The sequence below is a fragment of the Neomonachus schauinslandi genome, chromosome 3, assembly GCF_002201575.2.
Source record: "Neomonachus schauinslandi chromosome 3, ASM220157v2, whole genome shotgun sequence".
Taxonomy (NCBI): Eukaryota; Metazoa; Chordata; class Mammalia; order Carnivora; family Phocidae; genus Neomonachus; species Neomonachus schauinslandi.
In genome coordinates this window covers 11,281,347-11,288,367 of record NC_058405.1, presented here as the reverse complement: position 1 = coordinate 11,288,367, position 7,021 = coordinate 11,281,347, and the positions used below count along the sequence as shown (strand labels likewise).

The 7,021-nt window shown below is 42.5% G+C and overlaps 1 pseudogene; it reads right to left on the bottom strand.

Annotated features, from left to right (window-relative positions):
* Positions 1-2,855: 2,855 nt before the first annotated feature.
* On the bottom strand, positions 2,856-5,325 carry LOC110585865 (annotated as a pseudogene).
* Between the last annotated feature and the right edge of the window lie 1,696 nt (positions 5,326-7,021).

The following is a 7,021-nucleotide window of genomic DNA, read 5'->3' as shown; positions in this document are numbered from 1 at the left end:
TTAAAGATTTTATTTATTTATTTGACAGAGAGAGACACAGCGAGAGAGGGAACACAAGCTGGGGGAGAGGGAGAGGGAGAAGCAGGCTTCCCGCCGAGCAGGGATCCTGATGTGAGACTCGATCCCAGAACTCTGGGATTATGACCTGAGCTGAAGGCAGATGCTTAATGACTGAGCCACCCAGGCGCCCCTAAAATAATGGCTTTTTAAAAGCATTTTGAGGGGCGCCTGGGTGGCTCAGTTGGTTAAGCGACTGCCTTCAGCTCAGGTTATGATCCTGGAGTTCCGGGATCGAGTCCCGCATTGGGCTCCCTGCTCGGCGGGGAGTCTGCTTCTCCCTCTGACCCTCCTCCCTCTCATGCTCTCTGTCTCTCATTCTCTCTCTCAGATAAATAAATAAAAAATCTTAAAAAAAAAAAAAGGCATTTTGAAAATCACATGCCCAGGGTGCCTGGGTGGCTCAGTAGGTTAAGTGTCTGCCTTCTGCCTGCTCAGCGGGAAGCCTGCTTCTCCCTCTCCCACTCCCTCTGCTTGTGTTCCCTCTCTTGCTGTATCTCTCTCTGTCAAATAAATAAATAAAATCCTAAAAGAAAAGAAAAGAAAAGAAAAGCACACACCTGAGTCTGTGTTTAAGGGACTCTGAGGCAGAGCTGAGAGATGGAAATATGTCTGGGGCAGAAAACAGGAAGTTGGTGGTGGGTCCGAAAAGGAAAAGGAGTGCGTGTGCTCTAAGCCTCAAAAGGAAGCAAGGCAGGAGGCAGCTACAGGAAAGGTGGCACCAGACATGTGGCCACAGGAGGAATGTGATTGCTGGGTGTACAGGCTCACAGAGAAGCCAAATAGTTGAGGGGGTTTACAATTCCAGAGTGGACCACTGAACAACCCTTAATGGCAGAGGCAGCTTTGGTCAAGATTAAGAGAGAGAGTGAGAGCCCATCGGGTCATGATCCCAGCGTCCCAGGCTCCCTGCTCAGCGGGGAGTCTGCTTCTCCCTCTGCTCCTCACCCTGATCTTGTGCTCTCTCTCAAATAAATAAATAAAAATATATTTTTTAAAAAGAGAGAGAGAATGAGAACCCAGAGGAAGACCTGAGGCAGGAGGCCTGTGGAGGTGCTCAAGCCCCGCCTGGGTCTCTGATGGGTGCCTAGCTCCCAGTCCCAGCACCAACAGGGAGGGAGAGAAAGCAGCCCTGAAGGTGCAGATCCCTGAAAGATTGGCTTCACTTTTTGTCTGGGTCTTTTGCCTTTGTCCCCATGTCCCTGTACTGGTCAAACGGCTTCTATTCCCTATGTTTTTATGTCAGTGTGAGCCTTTATTCTGTCCTATTAATGATTTTTGCCATTTTCATTTCCTCACGTTCATCTTGCTTCTATCTGCTTCCTCATTCACAAATGCTGATATTATGTAGATCTTGTGGCGTCTCATGTTTTATTTTTTTCTACCCATTTCTGTTTTGGCATTTTGGTAATATATGTCACTAGGTAATACATGTCATAAGAGAGATCTTATCAGAGTGAAGAGGAAGTAATATTTAATTGTGGCCAGAGAAATCTGATAAGGTTTTATAGAATAGATAACAGCTGAGGTAGGTTTTGAACAACAGACAGTAATTTAGTAGATATGCAAAATAACTTATTCAAAAAACTTTTAGAGCAGTTCCCTTGAAATTGGTTCATTTTTCCTCTCCCATGGCATAATTTCCCTATAGTACAGCAACTCGTATTGATCTTAATTTTCTTATAATCATATATTTATGTAAATATGTCTAATGGAAGTCAGGAGAGTATATGGTTTTACTGCTGGGAGTGATCAGATTAAAAAAAGTAAATTAAGAATGGAACTGCCTAGGGGTGCCTGGCTGGCTCAGTTGGTGGTGTGCAACTCTTGATCTTAGGGTTGTGAGTGTGAGCCCCATGTTGGGTGTAGAGATTACTTTAAAAAAATAAAACAAAAGAAAATGAGAACTACCTAGAGCATGTGGCTTTTTTTTTTTTTTTTAAGATTTCATTTATTTGTTTGAGAGAGAGTGCAAGTGGGAGGGGGGTGCAGAGGGAGAGGGACCAGTGCGGAGCCTGACTGGGGGCTCGACGTGGGGTTGGATCTCACGACCCCAAGAATATGACCTCAGCTGAAACCAAGAGTCAGGTGCCCAACTGACTGAGCCACCCAGGTGCCCCAAGAGCATGTGCCTCTTGATCTCAGGATTGTGAGTTCAAGCCCCACGTTGGGCATGGAGCCTACTTAAAAGGGGGGGGGCGGGCACCGGGCTGGCTCAGTTGATGGAGTATGCACCTCTTGATCTCAGGGTTGTGAGTTTGAGCCCCATGTTGGGTATAGAGATTACTTAAAAATAAAATCTTAAAAAAGAAAAAAAAAGGAATGGGAACTATTTATATTGAAAGCACAGGTAGAAGAAGAGGGCCTAGTGAAGGATAGAAGTGAAATCAGAGATTTATAAGGTAAACCAGGAAAGAGTGGTCTCAGAAAAGCCAAGGAGGAAGAGAATTTTAATAATGAGTCAATGATCAGCAATGTAAAATTATACAGACAGGATAAGTTGAATGTACCCTCAAGCAAGGCATCGGATTTAGTAGTTAGGAGGTCACTAAGGATTCTTAGTGATTTCATTTGCTTCATTTTCCTTTAGATACTTGGAGGTTGCTAACACTTAATCTTGTTTTAGATCTATGTAAAATATTTACGTGGTTTCAAAGTCAAGTATACAAAACCTGTCTGGCTTTTATCTCTGTCTCCTCTATCCTGTCCCTCCTCCCAACCCATTGCTAACAATTTCTTTTTAATTTTATGATTTATTTTCCCTTTGGTTTTTAGATTTGAAACTTTTTTTTTCATACTCAAGTACCCATGGGCGGATGGCCCCACCTGCCTCTAGTCCCACTGGCCTTGACAAGAAGAACATCTACTTTCCGTCGATACTTTAGGGAATGTCTCAGCTTTGGTAGCTTGTAACGGGTCAGAGTGCAGGCAGAAGGGTTGGTGGCATTGATCTGCTTGGGCATCCAGTAACTGGTCAGCTGGTCAGTCTGGCCTGGGTAGTGGCATTCAAAGATTAATGGTAGTAATCGCCTTTGTAAGTCTGAGGAGTACTGAGGGAAATTTTTGTCTTGCAGTCACCATAAGAGCATCATCAACCTGCTGTCCATATATTCCTATAAAATCCTTTTTTTAAAATATTTTTAAGTAAAATAAACCCAACATGGGGCTCGCACTCACAACCCCAAGATTAAAAGTTACACGCTCTACCAACTGAGCCAGCCAGGTGTCCCTTTTCCTGTAAAATCTTAAACCAGCAATTATTAACTCAGGTTATCCCATCCCTGAAGGGACCAACAGAAGTTGGTCACCAGAGAATCTCTGTAAGGATCAGATTAGAGTCTGAATATTCTCTCTGGGGTATGTTTTTCTATCCCATTCTTTGGAATTTTCATTGCTGGTAGCAGAGACAAGTGATAGGAAGAAAATCAAAGATCCAGGAATGGGACTCTCAGTTCAAGTCCAAGGATAGCAGTAGTTTGATCTGTGTGGAGAACAACATCAAACAGAGTTCCTTCAGAAGTTTCTCACTCTCATTGGCCTTTTTAGAAGAAGTTGTTTTCGTGGAAAGATAAGTAACTCTGTAGAAGTACATCTGAACCTTGTCCAGAGAAGATCACCATGCTATCTGTGTTTTTCCAGATGTACTTGGAAATTAAATACGTATCTCCTGAAGTGTAACTGTTGTAAGGTCCTAAGCTTCCAAGGAAAATGTGACTTTATTCAGTGTCTGAATGCCTTCCTCAGAGTCAAAAAGGACTTCATGGTGTTCATTTGCTACCTTGCCAGCAGCCAGTAAATGGGGACTGTCTTCCATGCCAATTGCAAATGTCTGGAGAGCATACTGTACCAGAGCCTCTTTTAGCTGCTTCAACAGGGTGAAAGCAGCCAAGCTGGAATCCAAGCCCCCTGATAAAAGGCATCCAGTCCTTCTGTCATGTAATGTTTCTCAATAGCATTGTCAAAAAGGATCTGTAAAAAAAAAAGGACCCAAAAGTAGGCATGTATATGAAGAGGAAAAAAGAACATGAATAAATCTGCTTCCCCAAGCAAACATTACTTTACCACCATGGAATCACAACAGGTTTGCCTCGAGTTTCCGTTTTAAGGGAACTGTCTCTTGCATTATCAGTTTGTCCTCTCTATTGGATCATTGATAGCATTTGCACATCCACACAAACTATACCATCTCTCGTCTTCCATCTCTCCCTCTCCTTTATAGCAAAAGTCCTTGAAAGAGTTGTCTATACTTGCTGTCTCCAGTTCTCCTCATCTTCTCTCCACAGTTTCCACGTCAATACCTGGGAGTAGTTTCTCTACACTGTTAGAGACAGCATGCAGGCATTTGTCTCTACAGTGATGATATTTAACCATTTCCACGGATGCAACTTTGTCACTTGACTTTAAATCCAAAATTTGATAGTGTCCCAGAAGAAAAGCCTCCACTTTTTTTTTTTTTTAAAGGCTCCATTTTGATAAAGGAGTTGTGATGTGCTTCAGGTTAACAAGACCTTTAGCTTCTAAACACACAGCCCCAAATCCATCTTCTAGCATGGCTTTAAACAAAGGTCTGACTCCATAGGTGTCTGTGCCCAGGAACACTTTCGTATTGGTGGTATCCCATAAAATAAATGCAAGCTCCCCATGCAACATACAAATTATTTGCTCAGTTCCTCCTTTGTCATAACAATGAAGGATGATCTCACCATTAATTTTGGTCTAGTGATTAAATTCAAAATAAATTCAGGGACGCCTGGGTGGCTCAGTCATTGGGTGTCTACCTTCAGCTCAGGTCATGATCCCAGGGTCCTGGGATAGAGCCCCATGTTGGGCTCCCTGCTCAGCGGGGACCCTGCTTCTCCCTCTCTCTCTGCTGCTCCCCCTGTTTGTGAGCACATGCTCTCTCTCTGTCCAAATAAATAAATAAATAAAATCATTTAAAAAACCCCACAAAACTTAAAAAAAAAAAAATTCAAAAGGAGAATTAAAGGATAATTAAATTCAAAAGGAGATGTGTTTCATCTCCTTGTGGTTGTAGATTTCACCATTGTAACAGAGCCACAAGTAAGGATGTTTCTTTGCTCAAATTGGCTGTGTTCCAAACAGTTGGTCAACCACTGCCAACCAGTGAAATCCAAAGCAGCAGTTCATGTATCTGTTAACATTCTGAAGATGAAATGAATCTGGACCTCTGTGTGTGATCTTCATAGCACTCAGACACTGATCAGAGAGACAGTCGTCACTGCCAAAAAGGGCGCAAATGCCACACATGGCTCAATGGAGCTACCAGCTTTCTGGGTGTGAGCAGGTCGGACGGGCAGCAGGAATGGAATCGAGGGCTATGGATTATCTGTTTTTGTCTTTAATATAAGCATTATCTATGTATATCTGTTATCCTCCTTTCTTAGATAAATGGTAGCATGCTCTACATACTTTTCTCTACCTTGACCTACCTTTCTTTCTTCCTTTCTTTCTTTCTTTCAGAAGGCTCCACACCTAATATGGGGCTTGAACTCACAACCTCAGGATCAAGAGTTGCAGGCTCTACCAACTGAGCCAGCCAGGTACCCCTGTCTTGATTTCTTTCTCTCAACAATATATCCTAGCAATCACTCCACTGTTGTATATAGAGATTTTCTTTATTCCTTATTACAGGTGCATAGTATGCTATTATATTGGATGTTCTGGTCATTTTAAGAATAAGGGGACTAGGAAAGATTCAAAGCCTGGGAAATCTTTGGGAACAGGAGGCCTTTTATTTTGCTAATCTGGTAACTCAAGGGTCCCAGAAGAAGCTTAGATGATAGTATCAACAGAGAGATGGCTGAGCATTATTAACACAAGATTGCTGCTGGTCTGACATAATCTCTTTGTTCTCTGAGCTGAAGAGGAGCTGGAAGGGTTTGAAAAAAGAAATAAGCTTTACCCTCTCCACCTATACCTCCTTTGTTTATATACTCTCTGTTACTCCATTAGGTTTTTTTGGGGGGGGTTGTTTTTTCCCCCTCTTTATTTATTTGTTTGTTTGTTTATTTGATGTAGTGTTCCATGATTCATTGTTTGCATATAACACCCAGTGCTCCATTCAATACATGCCCTCTTTAATACCCATCACCAGGCTAACCCATCCCCCTACCCCCCCTCCCCTCTAGAACCCTCAGTTTGTTTCTCAGAGTCCATAGTCTTTCATGGTTCGTCTCCCCCTCCGATTTCTCCCCCTTCATTTTTCCCTTCCTACTGTCTTCTTCTTCTTCTTCTTCTTTTTTTTTTTTTAACATATAATGTATTATTTGTTTCAGAGGTACAGGTCTGTGATTCATCAGTCTTACACAATTCACAGTGCTCACCATAGCACATACCCTCCCCAATGTCTACCACCCAGCCACCCCATTCCTCCCACCCCCCACCACTCCAGCAACCCTCAGTTTCCTGAGATTAAGAATTCCTCATATCAATGAGACCATATGACACATGTCTTTCTCTGATTGACTTATTTCACTCAGCATAATACCCTCTAGTTCCATCCACATCGTTGCAAATGGCAAGATTTTGTGTTTGTTTGGTTTTTTTTTGGATGGCTGCATAATATTCCATTGTATATATATATGTATACCACATCTTCTTTATCCGTTCATCTGTTGATGGACATATTGGCTCTTTCCATAGTTTGGCTATTGTGGACATTGCTGCTCTAAACATTAGGGTGCACATATCCCTTCAGATCACTACATTTGTATTTTTGGGGTAAATACTCAGTAGTGCAATTGCTGGGTCGTAGGGTAGCTCTATTTTCAACTTTTTGAGGAACCTCTATATTGTGTTCCAGAGTGGCTGCACCAGCTTGCATTCCCACCAACAGTGTAGGAGGGTTCCCCTTTCTCCACATCCTCGCCAATATCTGTCGTTTCCTGACTTGTTAATTTTAGCCATTCTGACTGGTGTGAGGTGGTATCTCATTGAGGTTTTG